This window comes from Podarcis melisellensis (genome assembly GCF_964234715.1).
Source record: "Podarcis melisellensis genome assembly, chromosome: 3".
In the NCBI taxonomy this organism is placed as follows: Eukaryota; Metazoa; Chordata; class Lepidosauria; order Squamata; family Lacertidae; genus Podarcis; species Podarcis melisellensis.
Window position 1 is genome coordinate 89,393,738 of NC_138530.1, and position 16,563 is coordinate 89,410,300.

The window sequence follows — 16,563 nt, forward strand, 5'->3', positions numbered from 1 at the left end:
TTGACTTTAACATGAAACTCTTCTAAAGTCTCTTCTAGCAATAAAACCCAAAAGCAAATTAAGATATTTATTCCTCAAAGCCAATGTCAGTACATATTTTACACTAATGTCATCTTAAAATGTGTTTAGTATTGGGTACTTAATTTCACTGTTGATATATTAAATCAGGCACACCCAAACTTGGCCCTTCAGATGTTTTTGGGACTACAACTCCCATCATCCCTAGCTAACAGGACCAGTGGTCAGGGATGATGGGAATTGTAGTCGCAAAACATCTGGAGGGCCAAGTTTGGGGGTGCCGGTATTAAATAGTGCCTTTCTTTAAAGGCATGTGCAACAACTTTTTAATTGTTACATCAGGAGTTCTTACATATAAGACAAACTGTTTCATTCTATCAGGATCTTCAAATGATTTGTAATACATAACTAGAAATGTAAAAAATAATTATTATTCAGTTAATTGGTTAAAAACCAGCCTTTCTGGGCCATAAAACTGGCCACAGGTGCCCTGCTCACCAGCTCACCATTACAACCCAGTAGCTTTGAGAGGTGAAGTACAAGAGATTGGGCCTTTTCAGTAATGGCCCCATCCTTGTGAAATTCTATTGTGTGGCTCCTTCTTTGATTATCTTCCAATGGACTTGGTATACCTGGCTGTTCCAAGTTGCTTCTAACTCAGTAAAACTGGTGCTTTCACTACGGCATTATGTTGCATGGTTAATTGCATTAACTTTTAACTTTTTTATTATTTAAATTACCCTGAGAGTACCTTTGGCTCTGAAAGACAGCGCAAAGTTATCTTAAATAAACACAGCCTAACATGGCAGGCACTGGAGTATCACATCATCAGTTTTCTCTGGATTAACTTTCAATTTGTTCACCTGCCACAAAATCTCTAACCACAGTGAGACAGTCCTTTTTCAAAAACAAAATACAAAACATGAAATGGAGAGTTTCTTTTGGTCATTATTCCAGTTCTTCACAGATTCCTTGAGGACACTTGTAGATTAGTTGGAATTTACCTTTTCCCCAATCCTGCTCCCACCTACCAACATGTTTATCTATTAATAATCTGGGAATCACAAGTGGGAAGAGTGCTGTGGGACTCAGGTCTTCCCTGCTGGCCTCTCATAGGCATTTCTTTGGCCAATGCGAGAACAGGATGCTAGATTGGATGAACCACTGGCCTGATCTAGTAGGCTCTTCTTATGTTCTTGGTCAATGGAGCAATCAACTATAAGAACACTCAGCTCAATTTAGTACAGATCCATCTACAACCATGAGTAATAATCTGTGCCCCCCCCAGGTGCTGCTGGGCTCCAAATCTCATCAGCCACAGCCAACATGGCCAGTGGGTCAAGGATGATGGGAAGCAAGCTTGGCAACATTTGGCAGGCCACAGGTATCCCACAACTGCCCTTAAGAGTGTGCATTTGTAGGAGAGAAGAGCTACTAGTAGTCTCTATGATAGAACTAGGACTGGGCGATATTCTGGTTTTCAACATCACGATATATCACCAGCTAAACATTGCGATATATAACACAATGTCTGAAATACGGATGGAGCTATGTAGAGGCATTGATTGGCTTCACGTTTTTTCTCACATTGTGATTTTTACATAACACACACACACACACACACACACACACAAACAAACATCATGAAACCAATTATTATGATATGGGCTTGAAACCAGATTTGGACGATAATATCGCCCAGCTGAAATACACATCATTATTTGCGATGTATTGCCAGGTCCAAAACTCTGAAACCAGTAACACCATATGGACTTCAAACCAGTTTTGGATGATATATTGATATATTGCCCAGCCCTAGACAGAACCTAGTGAGAAAGTGTAGGAAAATAGAATTATTACTTTACCCAGGCTGAAAATTCAGATTTAATACCAGTGTGGTTTTTCAGAGGTTAGAGAGAGTGTAACATAGGGCCTAGAGAGATGTGCACTAGGTGGAACTAATTTAAATCTCTGCTCAGCCATGAAGCTTGCTAAAGTAATCCTTGGCCAGTTACACACATTCAAGACTATCCTACTTCAGAGGGGGAAATGCCACTCTTATCTTACTGGGGGAAAGTTTTGCTATAAGTGTGAGAAGTAAATGTTTCTTACAGAGAATACAGTTCTAGCAAATTTCACCTCATTTTGGTTTGGTATAGACTCTATAGAGACCATTACTGACATCAAATAGATCCTCAAAAACATCAGCTTATCTATTAGCAATTGAAATCACAAATGTTTTAGCTTATGAACAGATCTGTGCAAACCGATGGCTGTATTTTGTGCCTCACACCCCATAATAAGCAATGTGCACAGAATACAAAAAGCAAGCAGATATTAATATAGATGTAAATGCATCGCATTTGTATACGTTTAAGGCAGCAATCCCACACACATTATCTGTTAGGCAGATGTGTTACCCACATTATACTGCATGTGGTTAAAAACTGGGATGTGAAGAAAAATTAATTACATGACAGTTATTAAAATCACTGAATTAAATCCAACAGTTTCCTCATAGATTGGTGTTGGTTATTTATGGATCATTAACTAAATTAGCTGAAGATTCTACTGCCCAAAACAGTATACAGTACAACAAAAATCCAACAAAATCAAGTTATGCTTAGACCCAATCTACCAGTCATTTCTAAGGCACTCATCAGTACAGGCTCCAGAAGTGTCAATAATGAATGAAATGGAAACTACAGAGCACAGCTGCATTATAAAACAGTTCAATAAAAACATTTGCCACCTCTTTGGGTTCTGGGAGGTGTGTGGAACAGCTGGAAGCAACAGCTCATCAGTGGCCTTAGGCAAGTTACAAGGTCTCAGGCTAGTATCCCATCTGCTTTACGGGAATAATAATAATAATTAAACCCATACACACGCACACACAAATCCTCTATAGAAAATCAAAATGTTAAATTGCAGTGTCTTTTAACTTTTGGCATTGTAGCTGATCCCTGGAAGAAGCTGAACGGAACCAATAAGTACTGTACTTTTATAGCTGGATCAATGGTCATAGTAAATAAACTTGGACTTTTTCACAGGGTCAGAGACCAACACCATTGTTTTGATCAGAAAACAAATGTATGCATCCCTGTTAAAACTGATTTACAGCACACCTGTTTTGTTCCAAAACCCACACCTCGGAAAATCCCCTCCTATTCTTCACGAAAGACCAAACAAGAAAAGCAGCAGTTGTAAGTGATCCACGCAGATCAGCACGTTCTCAAATCCCCTTCTGAAACATAATACCCCACCCAATTAGGACATTATGAGTCTTGCTAAAACAATGCTTCATTAAGCAACAATAACTGTTCCAGACACTGTTGCACAAGAATGCCATTAATAACACAACAAATAAATGTCTACTAAGACCTACCCACACCTATGGCACTGTTGAGTTAATTACTATATAACACCAATACTAATGTACCACAACTATTAAGTGTTATTTCATCCCTACTGTCTTTCTTCATAATTTGTTATTTAAAAAAGAGAAAGAGTTCTTTATAATATAGGTCATTAAAAAATATCTCTAAAACAAAACAAACAGATTAGTAATATCTGTTTAAAGCAGCGGTTTAACTTTTTGAGTCCATGGCTCCCTTGACCAATTACCTTCTTTCTGCAGCTCCCCTGTGGGGCTCAGGAGTCCAGATACATCACCCGTTGCCTGCAGAGCTGCCAGCCTCTCACCCTTTTTCAGACACCCTCCCTTGTGGAGTGTTCCCTCAGCCTCCTCTCCTCTCCCCTCTCCTTGGGTGTCCTCTGGGCAGCTGCTGCTGCTGCCCTTCGTCTCTGAGCTGCCCCTCCCCTCCCCCCATCCCAAAGAGAGGCTCCTCCTCACGCTGCCCCACAGGGGCCTGGGACTTGTGTGTCCATTCCCAAACAGCAAGGGCTGGCTGGCTGGGCTCCCTTGCCCACTCCCTTGCTTATTCTGAGGCTGCCTCAGCTCCTGGCAACCAGCAACCCCTGACCAGCCCCAGAGGCACCATTTGCCTGGGGGGTTTGGAGCCAGGGCTGCTGCAACAAACAGCCATGCAAGCCTTTGTGAGACAGAGTTGTGAGAGGACGCCAGAGGAGGGAGGGAAGGAATGAGGGGCAGAGACCAGTGTTGCTCATGGCACCCCTGACCATCATTCAAGGCACCCCAGGGTGCCACGGCACAGTGTTGAAAACCACTGGTTTAAAGCAAGGAAAGTATCAAAAACGCTGATGCAAAAGATCTACTGCCTTATATTTAAACATATATATTAATACAGTGGTACCTCGGGTTACATACGCTTCAGGTTACAGACTCCACTAATAGTACCTCGGGTTAAGAACTTTGCTTCAGGATGAGAACAGAAATCGTGCTCCGGCGGTACAGCAGCAGCAGGAGGCCCCATTAGCTAAAATGGTGCTTCAGGTTAAGAACAGTTTCAGGTTAAGAACAGACCTCCGGAATGAATTAAGTACTTAACCCAAGGTACCACTGTACATTATCTACCATTTATACAAAAAGGGAGAACAAATGTGATCAGATTTTTGTTAGGGACAGGTATCCATGTACGTTAAAAGCTTAAAATATTAGGACTTCAGTTCTAAGGAGACTTGCTTGGGAATAAACACAGCAGATACAGAGGGACTTCTTTATAAACATGCACAAGAATGTGCTGTAAATCTCCAATTCTTTAAATGCTTAGTAGGAAGTGGGGCCTACTGAAATCAGTATGACCCACTTCCAAGTAAGCATGCACAACAGGCTACTGCCTGGTGATCAAGCTGCAAAGACCACCTATAGCAGATGGGAACAAAGTCAAAGAAAGCGCTGAAATTTAATATGCAACGTTGTTTTATTTGAAGCTTAGGTGTCTAATGGGAATGTATTATTGAATCAAACTGCTCATGGAGAAGTTGCTCAAGGCATTTGAATTTAATGGAGATCACACTAAGATCACTGTCTTAAACATTTCCCCCCCACTGAAGCCATATTAACTTACCTTTTGAATCAGGGATTTCATCTCATTAATACATATACTTCTTTGATATGAATAATAGAAATTCATTGTTACGGGCTCGATTAGCTACAGGTTAAAAGTGCAAGCAAATATTGTATATGGGAAATATTAAAAGAACCCAGGAGCCAAAAAAGCACAGCGCCTAACAGTACCCTAGTTTTTGTGTCTTGTTCAGTGTGGTATAATGTAACAACCAAAAGAGGGTATTTGGGGTACATACTGATGTCCTCCAAACAATTTTTTAAAATTTAAATAAATGAGGCCCTTTTGTATAACCATAACAGTGTCATATTGCCTCTGTTCTCTAGGAGGCACTAGACTTAATTGTACTGGGGTAGAGTCGGGTGGAAATGAAACAGGATGGAGGTAGAGTTGGGTGTTTCCTGTGGCTGTGTTGTTTTTTGTGTTTGAGAAAAATAACACAGTTCTTGTTTAGCTTCCAGATGACTGTGTCCTCCAAGCATCCATGACATTTGGGACATGTGATTTAAAAGTATGCATGTACATAAATGCCCACGTAAGATGTACAGTCGCCTTGAGAAATGGCTTAAAAGTAGGTATGCAAAACATAAGGCACCCTGAGAAAAATAAGTGGACTGCAAGTTTGAATGAACAGTATGCCTCTCATCAGACAGCCTTCGTTTTACATTACTGCTATTTTTCTAAAAACTTTACATTACTGCTATTTTTCTAAAAACTTTAAGGACACCAGCTCCCCCCCGCATTCTAAGCATTCCAATGCTCTACCCATTTGACCTTAAGGGTTTTACTATTGAAATTAATTTATCCACTATCACACAATATGAAAACAAAATATTATTATTTATTTCATCTGTATACCGCCCATCATCTGAAGATCCAGAGTGGTTTGCAACATAAAAATACAAAACAAGAACACAAAATCCATAATAAAACAAAAACAAAGCAATAACACCCCCCCCAAAAAATAGCCCAACACATTTAAGAGGTCATGCAATGTTAATCAGCCAAAGGCCTGGTTATAGATGAACGAACGATGTGTTGCAAAATTAGATGGCTGTTAGCACGGTAGCAACCAAGTAAAGATTTTTTGGGTTGATTAATTGTGTGGTTTTTAATTATCTAAACCTCAATAAAAGTGCCTTCGTGAGACTATTGATTTAACAGAGGTTGAACTCTGCGACTAATTCTGCTGCTGCTTCTGTTGTGTGGCTGCTGGATGAATTTGATTTTAAGAGAAAAACAAATGCACTGTAATACCAGTTCCTAAGAATTGTAGGTGGGCAGTGTTGTTGCGCTCGGGTTGGGCCTGCCTGCTTTCCAAAGACATCTGTTTGGCCACTGTGAGAACAGGATGCTGGACTAGATGGGCTTTTGGCCTGATCCACTGGGCTCTTATTTCTGATGTACAGGCGAGGGTTGCTTTCCACCGGTCCAGTCTTTCTACTAATACTGATTGAAAGCTAGACTCAGAATCTGAAAGCAAGCTCACCATGTTTGAATGACTTACTTCCAGGTAGCCTTACAACCTGAATGTACACCATAAGCCATGTAGGTTTTGCATTTGCCTTCCAGATCAGTCAAACAAAACAAAACAAAGAAACAAACAAGACAAATGTAAGCCTCACAGGTGAAAATAGCCTGGCATTCTTAACCCTGTTCTCTTCCACATGAAACACATCAAATATTACTGTGGCACTTGAAACAGGAATGATTTTTATCTGGTGAGAAGGAGACAACCAGATCGTGCCAACTCTGCCCTTCCCATCATGTGGTAGCTCTTCACCTTATCCTTACTCCTTGGTCTCTCCAACCAGGGGTGCCCAGATGATCTTGGACTATAACTCCAATCTTCCCCAGACAATTTAGCCAATGGTCAGGGATGATGGGAGTTGTAGTACACCAACTCCTGAGAACTTAAGGTTGAAGAACACAGCCCTAGTCAAAACTTTGTTGGATAGCTCTCTTATTTTCCTGTCCTTCCAAGTCCCTCTAAGATATACAACCGGGTGTCCTTTCCTTACAAAACAACGTCCTTCCCTTTTACAAGACCATTAACTCCAGGGCTTGTGCCGCGTCCGTTATGGGCTGGAGTGAGAAAAGCCTCCTTGGAGTCCACGGTTTTATTTTCTCCTCACGTCGGAAGAGCAGCCCCATCCATTTTAAACTAGGAGCCATGAGAATGTCTACACACTTGGGCAAACAAAAAAGCACTAGAAACCGGAGTCAGACCTTTCCCCCCTGTCGACAGAAAGAGGGCGTCAGTGGAGAGGAATGTGAGATGACCAGGCGCGCATCGGCTTCTGTTCAAAAAGAGAACGGGAAAAAAAGGGGGGGAACTAGGCTGGTGTCTTGGCGAATTGGAAACTCCCTCCGTTGCCTGCCGTGCACCTTCAAGAGAAACTCGCCCAAACTAAGAGGGCGGAGGGGAAGGCTGGAAAAGAAACTCGGGACCACTTACTTTGCTGCGTCCCCGCGCGCTTGGCCGTCCGTCCCCTCGGAAGCTTCGCCTAGCATGGGAATTGGCGCGGAGGCAACTGCGCGCAGCGGGGGAAAAGTGGCGAGCTTCAAGTTGCAACACGGCTCCCCTCCTCGCAGGTATTTCCCGTCCTCCTCGCGCTCGCTCTCAGGAGCGTTGTGGGCAGGGATGGGCGTGGAAACCAGTTCCAACATGCTCGAGAAGCGCAAACCCAGCCCTGGCGGCCGCCGCCAAAAAGGAAAGAAAAAGCAGCAGCAGAAGTGGAGCAAGAGCTTGGTTGAACCCAAAAGACTCAGCCCTTTCCCGAGCAAAGTACATGCCTCCTTTCCATTGTCAGCTCTGCAGCTGCTGCGGCTTCAGAGGGGCGGGTGCTGGAAGGGCGCCGAGGGCAAGAAGGTGGCCTCAGAGGAAGTAGGAGACTTCTTAGGATCTCACCAGGGCCGGCCCGTCTGTAAGGCCCCCCGAGGCAGCTGCCTCAGGCGGCGCCCCCTTCCCACAGAGAAGCCAGCTCTCACATGATTTGGCTTCCATCCAGGCATTCATCTCATTTTTTTTAGGCACCACGATGCGTGCCTCCTGCCAGGGTTGCCATATTCCCGGACGTATGGCAACTCTCCTAGTGCCCCCTTAACTGGGGAAGTTCTAGGTTCTTGTCACCTGCAGGTGCTTCTCCTTGTTTCTCTGGTGAGCGTGGGTGGGCAGGAGGCACATACAGTGGTGCCAGAGAAGTCCTCTACTGCCTCTGCCACCCAACAACAATTTATTTATACCCCACCCATCTGTTGGGAGCCACTCTGGGTAGCTCCCAACAGAATACACAATAAAACATCAGACATGAAAAACTTCCCTAATCAGGGCTGTCTTCAGATCTCTTCTAAAAGTCAGGTAGTTGTTTATTTCCTTGACATCTGATGGGAGGGTGTTCCACAGGGTGGGTGCCACTACCGAGAAGGCCCTCTGCCTGCTTCCCTGTAACCTTGCTTCTCACAGGAAGGGAACCACCAGAAGACCCTTGGAGCTGGACCTCAGTGTCCAGGCAGAAAGATGGGGGTGGAGATGCTCCTTGATACCATAAGAGAAGCGTCATAAGAGAAGCGAGGAGAAGCTACTATCCTTCCTCTGGTGTTGGTGGTGTCTTCACCGCTGGAAGCTGTGCAACCAGTGCTATTTTTCTATATATAAAAAATAGATGCCAGAACTCACCATGAACTCCTGCTTTCTTCTCTTATAATGGCTATGGCGACCACCTGAAAGGTGCCAGAACCAAGTTCCTGTGAGTTCCGGCTGAAAAACAAGTCCTGTGCACAGCCTTGGGTTCAGGGGTGAGGGAATGGCAGAGGTGGCAGTTGCCAGGTGAGACAGCACCTTCCTGTTTCACTTCAGGCGGCAAAATGGGTCAGGCCACCACTGGTCACTTCAGGGTGATCTGTAAATTCCGCTGGTTTATATTGATTCAGTTCAAATGGTAATTTATTTGCCAATGGCAAAATAAAGTCACCTCTGCTGCTTCATCATCTGGTGTCTCCAAGACTTGTGAAAGAGACTGATAACAAAGAGTGAGCAAAGTGAATGGTGACTGCACTGCCTGCCTCCTGCCTCTGAGGTGGAGTGAAGACTAACTAGCTGTGAGGGCCCAAATCTCCCAATGGGTTCTCTCACACTAGCAAAGGTGCATTTTTCAGTTACAACTAGTCATAAGTTGGCAGTTGTGGGTCCTCTCAAGGCACTGGGGCCTTGGCACTGGCTCATCTGTGATCATGGTTTTGGCAATGATTGCGCCAAGCTTGAGTTCTCGTATATTTGCATACAAGAATGAATGAAGTCTCACAAGAATTATTTCGTGTCTACTAACAATGGAGAAACATGCACAAGTTGTCTTCCCAGGTTATGTTTGTGCTCATGATGCACACATGTAAGTACTGCTCAAAAACCTCTTTCATGTGAAAATCCTGAAATGTGTACACAAAACGTGAAAGTGATTTGCACACCCTGAGTTAAAGTTTATGCAAAAAAGCCACCTTAGAAAGCACTTTGTTGGTATGTGGATTTTAACTGTCTGAAATTTAGGCTGCCCATATTATTTCTATTTATTAGAGAACTGTAACCACTTGTGGCTATTATTATTATTATTATTATTATTATTATTATTATTATTTCCATTTTACAAAAGGGAAACTGAAGCTGAAAGATAATGACATTCCTAAAACCATATATCAAGGGAAATGGACTCTCAATAGAAGCTTTTATGTTTTGGATTAAGGAAGTCGGAGACACTTCCATCAAACTGATTTATTTTAAAGGACTTCCTTCTTACTCTGGAACAGTTACATTCTACAAGCGTACTTGATGCCTCTCTCACCAGAAAAAGAAGTGAAAGCTAACAATGGGTAGGTGGGGGAATAAGAAGAGGGGGAGGAAATAGGGAAAATATTTAATTTGATTTTTTAAAAAGTTTATTTGGTTGAAGAGTTCAGTAGTTTTGAGGATGTTGAAATGAAAAGCAACTTTCTACTAGCAGTCTGATTCTTATGTGAAGAGGAACATTTAATCTATAGCAATCCAATTAAAAACACTAGCACCATTTAATTAAATTAAATGCATATGTAACATTTCCAATGCCAATTTCAGGAAGTGGTGCTTAACAATTCAATGAGCAGGAGGCAAGGCAGTCATTCTCAGGTTTTCAGCTGTGTTACTGGTTTTCTAAGAAGCTTCTAGCAAATGATTTTTAACAGTTTTAACGGATGAATATTCAGAATTTGCAGGTAAAAACTATGGATATGCTTCTGAAGGATTTCTGTTTATAAAACCCTTTGTGAGATACAGTTTACCTGGTTATCTGATCGACATTCTTCTGCTCTGCTTTAGGAAGGATGGCCAGCACACAAGGGAGTTGTTTATTATTCAACTAGAAGCAGAGTTCTATTATGTTATTTGCTCTACAAAGAGTCTTTCAAAACAGAGAGGACTAATAAGCTTACTTTCCTGAACACCTTTTATATTCCATCTCCTCCTTTTTCTAATGATATATGCCTTCTCTCTTTGTTCTGTGTTCAGCTTACACGCCACAGAAGATGACACACAAGCCATAAATTACAGTTTCTATGTCTCTTGGTCCACGATGAGCAAACGCTTCTCTTAATTAAAAAACAAGCAAACGAGAATTTGTAACGGTGCACTGCTATGCATTCATTCAGGAGCAAATCCCTTCTAGTTTAGTAAGACTTCTTCTCAGGAACATGGGTATAAAATTGTAGCCTCAAAGCAATCCTAGGGTATGGTAAAAGTTTGTGTTATCAACAGCCTCAAAAGCCCATTTCACAGTCAGTGAAGGAAACACCAAGCTAAACAGTAACAGTGATGAACAGACCACATTTTAGAGAATGAAGCACATGGCAGAGGCATGACAAACGGAAAAGAAAGCAGATAAAATAGACATTACAAAGTCATATAAATAACAATATTTCCACCAATAGTGGCATCTGGGCTAACTCGGCAGCAGCCTACACTGACAGTTTTCTCCCTCTTCACTGGAACTTCAAACATGTGTGCAAGACACAGTAAATATTAAAGGCTAAAATGTAAATCACATAACATGAATTCAGGAAGAATATTTGTAAAAAAAATGTTTTCAAAGCATTTTACAAAGTAAAATTGGACAATATAAAACAGCCTATGTAGGGGCTCAAGGTCCTTTGCAGGTCCATCAGTTCTAGCATCAAAAGCTCATAATATCAGGGTGTATTGCTATTGGCAGATGTCATCATAAACTTATAGTGGTACGGGCAACTAGAGGTCTCTGCTGGCACAGCATGGCCAATTCCAAAATGGACACAATAGGATCCCTCCATTCTGCTTGATCTCTAGGCTAGGAGGTCACAATTAGTAGTCTCCTTCAGATTGGTTCTGTATGGGAATGTTCTTATTCTAGCAGTTATCCTTTGATAGAAAATGTTGTTTCCTGCCCCTTTAGTGCCTCCTGAAATATTGCACTTTAAGCAGGGTGTGCTTAATTCAAAGAAATACAAGAATTTAAAGAAACATTAAAAAAATGTGTAAATGGGAAGTGTGATTTGTGAGGTTTGGGGCTGTGCACACACGCACAAACTGACACACAGTACCTGATGACATCCGAACATACATAAAAGCCATTTCCTCCAACTCAGGAAGCCTTGTTTTTAACTGTCATGCCAAAGTCACATTTGATCTTCCATCTTAAGTTAAAATTGGTGTCTGGTGGCCAAACATAGACAAAGATCCCCACCGCCATCTTGGGAACTCTCATACACTGAAATATGCCACAACAAACAGGGCAGGGAATTTTTTTTTTTTAAAAAAAGCCATTCTAAATGAATCATCAAATGTAATATGTGTTAGAAGACATCTGAAGGCAGCCCTGTTTAGGGAAGCTTTTAATGTTTGACAGACTATTGTATTTAAATATTTTGTTAGAAGCCGCCCAGATGGGCAGGGTATAAAAAATTTATTATTATTATTATTATTATGAGCTGGGAGCTTGTTACACAATACTACAAGCGATGACATTTCAATTGGTTTCTAGTTAAATTCAGATATTTTAAACTATATATTGAGTCTGTTGCTTGTGGATGACATCTGTTTCACCCTCATTTCTTGATATTTTTATTGTTTCGGTAGGGCTTCACTCTTCATTGATGAGATCACTGTGTGCTAGTTTAGGCTAAATATTTTATATGCATATAAGATGGTTGCTTGCCTCCCAGTGAGGTCAGGTTTATATAGGATTGTCATATTTCAAAAAGTAAAATTCCTGACACCCTCAAAACAGTGATTCTGAGCTTTGGGAACTGTTTCCGCTGCTTTTTCCATCATGTTGCCATAAATCTGGGTTTCCCCTGACATTTTGCAGATTCAGCAACACCCCCCCATGCCATTTTTACACCTGAAAACCAGGACATGTCAGGAATTTTCCTGACGTACAGCAAGCCTGCCTAGGTTCAGAATTCGGTGCCATTATCATCATTCAGGGCATGGCAGTTTTGTTTGATCTTTTGCAAACAAACTTCACCAAAGTGGTTTTTTAAACCTTCGGAATTCTGAAACCTCCCTGTATTTATAAAATGCCTTTAGGCTGCATAAAATTTCATAATCCATTCTTGTTCAGCAGTTGCTGAGAAAGCTGCCTTTTCACTTCTATTTTAAACGCAGTTAATGAAGTTGAAGGTTTCTTCATGTTACATTCAGGGTTGTTTTTCTGCTGTCCTCATAGGCGGCATAATTAGTTTTGCTTGGCTTTCTTCACTTACATATACCTCCTTCTTGACAACACAATATATTGGCCCAGACATGTTTTACTAAATTCCAAACATTTTACAATTCCTTTTTACTTTCGCCTGAAGCTGAGTTAATGAATTTCTATAATGCGTCAGAGAAACGAATTACTCCTCCCATATTCTGAGTATGGATTTGCCATTTATGCTTATTTATTTATTTATTTGGTCAGGCGGACGTAGCTATAGGGGTCTGAAACTGCTAACCCATGGGTAGGCAAACTAAGGCTCGGGGGGCGGATCCAGCCCAATCACCTTCTCAGTCCAGCCCACGGACAGTCTGGGAATCTGTGTGTTTTTACATGAGTAGAATGTGTCCTTTTATTTAAAATGCATCTCTGGGTTATTTGTGGGGCATAGGAATTCGTTCATCCCCCCCCTCCCAAAATATAGTCCAGTCTGAGGGACAGTGGACCGGCCCCCTGCTGGAAAAGTTTGCTGACCCCTGTGCTAATCTATACATGCAACAGTTTGTTTTTCTTAGATACAACATTTACAACCCCATGCATCTGAAGAATAATTCGCCATATAGTCAGTTTTTACATACCAAGCATTTATAAAGATGCCTGTACTCCTCATGAAGTTGTTACAGGAAGTGCCACACTTTTAAAATTGGGGGGGGGGGAGAAAGAGGTGCCATTACTGCATACCCTTGAAAAGCACTGATCAAGATGATCATCAAAGAATCAAAAATGTTAGCACAAAGTTTTTATAACAGAGTTTGAGTTGTACAATCCACAGTGAATAAGGTCAGTAGCGATGGATGTCTGATTTTATTGCCTCCGCAAGAAAGAACTAAAATTAATATAATATCATGCATTCAAGCAGGGGTGCCAACTTGAATAAAATATTTGTGGCGGGGGAGGGGAGGTAAGCCCTGCCCTCCCTAGTTGATCACATGATGCAGTGCATGCACACCATTGGAATGGCAATGCCCATCAACTTTAGGCTGGGTGACCCCCTCAAATGTTTTCTGGGGGGAAAGGGAAGACCCCTTGGGCCCTAGGAGTTGGTTCCTATGTATTCAAGGATAGCTCAGTCGGTAGAGCATGAGACTTAATCTCATGGTCTTAGCTTCCAGCCCCATGGTGGTTAAAATACCCCGTTGGACAGGGTTGGACCAGACAGCCCTCGTGGTCCAACTCTACAATTCCACCATTTAATTCAATCACCAAAAAAAACCTACAAAAAGATATATGATCTAATTGACATCTGGGACAACAGAAGAACATAATAACAGTCCTTCTGGATCAGGCCAGTGGCCCAACTAACCCAGTATCCTGTTCTCAGTGGCCAACCAGATGCCTATAGGAAGCCTGCAAGCAGGACTGGAGCATAACAGCACTACCCTCTCCTGTAGTTTCTGGCAACTGGTATTCAGAAGCATGCTGCCTGTAACCATGAAGGCAAAGTATAGGTTCTAAAGTCATCCAAGTCGGTGCTTATCATTGCCTCCTGTGCAAATATGTTCCATAATTTATGCCCTCTGTGAATAAGTATTTTTGTTTGTCTGTCCCGAATCTTCCGACATTCAGCTTCCTTGGAGGTGCATTAGCTCCTCCAGTTATGAGAGATGGAGGAAAACGTTCTTTTTTCCTGCCATGAATAATTTTGTACCCATCACCACTTACCTTTTCTCTAAACTAGCCCTAAGGAAGCCAGACTATCCTCCACCAGGGCCAGGGCTTTTTCAGTGACGGCTCCAACCTGGTGGAATGCTCTGTCCCCCGAGACTAGGGACCTGCAGGACTTGATCTCCTTCCTCAGGGCTTGTAAGACAGAGCTATTCTGATCCTCTATTCCCTTTTCCTTTTCCTCTTCTATGAAGAAACCCTTTCTGGGACCCCACATTTAAATTCTTATTCACACACCTCCTCGCTGGCCCTAGTAGAACCAACTTGGCCAGTTAGCCCTGGTGATCATTCAAAGTCTACTGACTGGGGGGTTTTTTCTTTCAAAAAATGACCCCTGAATTTTTGAATTTATTGATATTGATGCTGCATTTTATGTTGTATTCTATGCTGTTTTAAAGTCACATTTTAATCAATGTTTTATATTTGCTGTTAGCCACCCTGAGCCCGGTTTTTAAACCAGGAAGGGCGAGATGTAAATTATTTATTATTATTATTATTATTATTATTATTATTATTATTATTATTATTATTAAACTAAAAAGCCCTAAATGATTTAAGTGGCTCTCTGAGACACTACACAGGAGCACTTTATGAGCCTGTAATGTTTACATTGGTCCTTGGAAAAGGCAAAAAATAAAATAAAAAATCCTTCGCTGGATCAACATTCTGTTCATTCAGAAAACTATATTGGTATGTTCCACCAGTTATTTAATGCATGGTAAATAAGTGGCCACAGAGAAAAAGGATAATAAGTGAATCATAAGATCCAGTTGTTGGTTTTTTTAAATAAGACAGATAAGCAAAGAAACAGACATTTTAAAAGGGGTATTATACAATGCAGCAGCTACAGTTCTGCTGCAGGGCTTAAACGGCGTTACATCAATAAATCTAGAACACCAAGACCATGCGAAAATGTCAAGTTGGTAGAAAGGATTTAAATACCATGCAACTGTATCTTTCAAAACTGCCTGAAAATCGAAGGCCATTAAAATATGCAAGATATAGAATCGACTGAATGAAAAACATGTTGGACTATTCATCTGAAATAAAACCGTAACTGTTCCTAGATTTTTATTAATCTGTAAGCATGAAGATTTTGTATTTTATCATGCTGGGTTTTTTGGTAACTTCCCTGGAAGTTTTTTCTGAAAGGTAGTACATAAATCCTTTAAATAAATGAGTGAAGTGAATTTTGGAGAACAACCTTACAGCTGACTTTCAGCTGCCTAGGAAGCTGTGCAAGTATTACTTCTCCTGTGGAGAAGGAGTGGTGCCACCAGAACATCACTTATGGTGCCAGAAGAACCTTAGACACCAGTAAGAAGCTCCACTGCCACCGTGTCCTGCTGGCAATGTTCTGTTGTAAGCAGAGACTGAAATGGCGGCATTATGGATCCAGGACATAGCTGTCAACTTTCCCCCCTTTTTAAGGGAAATTCCCTTATTCCGAATAGGATTCCTCGCAAGAAAAGGGAAAAGTTGATAGCCAGGATGCCGAGGATCCAAGCCTTTTTGCTCCCCTGATGTGCCTCTGAAAGGGGCCCAGAATCCTGGGTCAAGAGGCCAGTAATATACCTCCCACTGGAAGGATATTTTTTTAAAAACAGGAAACCCTTCCACTTCACCTCATACATCAGCCACAGCTATTTCCATTGGGAGATGGCAAGTACGCCATAGGGTCGCCTCCCCAAAGACTATTGTTCTATTGGTTGATTAGCAAGGCAATCATTTAACAACCAATGTAATGAAGATTTGGATAGATTATGCATCGGGAATAAAATCCCATTGGAATGTGAAATCAAAGGAGAACCTATACAAAGGGAAGCTATTTAGAATGATCACAAGGCTTATTTGTGGTAACATTGTTTGATTGGAGCAAAAATAGGTAGATAGCTGTAACTGCATTGCATATATTATAAAGTCTTTTGCCCAGCACCTACACTGATAATTCAGTTTTTTTTTAAAAAATACACATAATACACACAAAACTATCGCAAATGCACACTCGATCCTAACTGATAAAATAGTCTTAATAACATATAATTAATGGGTGCTACCTGCTTAATTTGCATTTATATTATTTTAATTTGTTTTTTATAAAGATTAATGCAGGCAAGATGACGCACTGGCATAATCTA

The 16,563-nt window shown here is 41.4% G+C and overlaps 1 protein-coding gene across 1 annotated transcript in view; it reads right to left on the reverse strand.

Annotated features, from left to right (window-relative positions):
• FAM83B (family with sequence similarity 83 member B) overlaps positions 1-7,622 on the reverse strand; it is a 46,587-nt gene extending 38,965 nt beyond the window's left edge. The window contains exon 1 of the mRNA XM_081906068.1: positions 7,465-7,622. The gene's annotated coding sequence lies outside the window, so the exon portion shown is untranslated. The remainder of the gene's footprint in view (positions 1-7,464) is intronic.
• Positions 7,623-16,563: the final 8,941 nt, after the last annotated feature.